Source organism: Phragmites australis, chromosome 11, assembly GCF_958298935.1.
Source record: "Phragmites australis chromosome 11, lpPhrAust1.1, whole genome shotgun sequence".
In the NCBI taxonomy this organism is placed as follows: domain Eukaryota; kingdom Viridiplantae; phylum Streptophyta; class Magnoliopsida; order Poales; family Poaceae; genus Phragmites; species Phragmites australis.
In genome coordinates this window covers 28,096,039-28,098,327 of record NC_084931.1, presented here as the reverse complement: position 1 = coordinate 28,098,327, position 2,289 = coordinate 28,096,039, and positions in this window count along the sequence as shown.

Genomic DNA, 2,289 nt, shown 5'->3' with positions numbered 1-2,289 from the left:
ACGTCCGATCTAGATCGAACAGTCTATAATTTGATAGATTTTTTCTTCTAAAATCTATCGACGTATAAATAGACACTCGCATAAATTAAACAAACCCCCTACCATCGCAAGAAATGGCGATGCCATCAGTCGGCCCACCGCTGATAAGCAGGGTCTCTGCAGCACCAGACCAGTAGGAACGCACACACCAATGCAGCATGCACCACCATCGGTCACCAACTCCGGCCGCTTGCATTTCACTTTACGTGCACCTGATTGACCAGGTCGTCAGGTACTCAGGTGGATAAACCACTTTGCACTTGCCAAAGCTCCTAGGCCTTAACGAGAGTGCACACCGGCCCGTATCTTATGTGGGGTTACCTTGCCCCTGCCGAAACAAAGAGCTGTTCGCCCTGCAAGCTAGATAAATTCCACGACTCGTTACTCATCAGCTCGATCGCTCTGGAGCCACGCCAGATGTACTAATGTACCTACCAGCGTTATGATGCCAGCTAAGACTAATTTAGCGAGACTCTCAGAGTATAGTAGCAAAAAGATCTGTATAATTTACGTAAAGAAAGGATCTGTATTAACAACACTGGCCATGTATCTCAGTCAATACGATCAGCAGCGGATGCCGAGCGATCGTGACAAGGGCTAGCTGAACATCACTGCAGGGGCATCTGAACTCGTTTCTCTTTTCTATCCGACATACATGCCGGCCCCAGAATCATGTCTCTGGGGGCGAGGGCTACTAGAAGGTTTTAGGCAGGCGGCCAGAGTGCTCTGCTTTCGCATCCGCGATGGCGCTGTCGTGTGTGCGTGTCTCGCTAGTGCCCAACTGCCGGTGCGCGCGCGCGAGCCCTTTTCTTGATCGCCGTCCGTGCCCAGGAGTGAACGCAGCGCGGCTATTTCGCTGCGAATATTCATGTACTCGGTTCGTGGGGCGCATACTCATTGCGCCCGGGATCTCGAAGGGAAATCATTGCCTCCATCGTCCCGGCACGAAGGATGTGTGCACCGGCCAGGAAAAACGCTTCTGACGCTGGTGCGGCGGTGCCGCCCGCCGGCACAAGCGACGTAGGGGGGTTGCCCAGTTGAGTTACAGCCGGCCCAGTCATATACAAACTGCTGCTCTCGCGTGTCGCAGGTGGGGCAAGCCTGGTGAAAAATGGCGGTCCGCGCGGTAGTAGAGGGCGGCCAGGCGGTGTTGCGGATAGGTAGCGAGTCGGACCGTGGGAGTGGAAAACCATCCTTTTTCTGTGAAGGCCGGACCCAGGAAGAGTCGACAAAGCGGCCCGCGCGCCCGTTTACCTTATGTGAACGGACGATTGAAGAGGTGGCGCGGGCGCGGCCCACCTGATGCCTCCGCTAGAGTTTTTATTTTATTTTTTAACATAAATAAATAAATGTATTTCGAAACAAAAGATTTGCAAGAATAGACACATACCACCTTTTTATAGGGCGGTTAGACCCTTACCGTCCCCTAAGCAGTACACCACGCGTTATCGTGGCTTACTGCCTCCTCAGATGGGGTTATGGTACAGATGAACAGTGTAGTGCTAAAAGTATTGTTTATAGTGCTATTTTTCCCTTCCATCTTCTCTTCATAAAATAGTGATCTTCTGTTGCTTTAAAAATTCTAGAATTTTTTTACATGTTTCATAATCCATGTATAACCTATTTTAATTGGATTCACCCAAAAAATATGTGTAAAATTTAAACTAAATTCTCAAAAAATACTACTTTTATAACTTCTAACAAATGTTAGTGCCTCAAATAAATTTCCAAAAATTTGGAAAAATTCATTAATATTCTTCTTATATAGTGGACTAATTTTTAAAATTATTTGCAGCCATATGTTATATGGTGAAAAAGTGAGTTCATTTGTAATGCTCTATTTATATGTATTTTTATCATTTAATGTGACATTCTTCTTTTAATTCAATTTGAATTCAAACATATACACCCATTGACTGCATGGTTCAAAGAAATATTATATAAGACTAAGATAATATATCGGGATATATTGCTTCTAGTCATACTGAATTGATAACACCCTCATAAACTGCAACTACGACGATACGATACACGTAGCATACGGCACATGAATACCTTACATGAAATACATTAGCAGTAACAAACTCAATGGTCTGCACTTGTTGAACCACTCTTCCCGCGAGATGTCTTCAACCTCTCCTTCTTCTCCTCGGTCTTTAGAGTACCAGCTACCTCTTTCTTTCGAGAGCTACCTCAACACAAGTATGTCCAACACATTCCAACACAATCCCTTCCATGGCAACCGGGTCC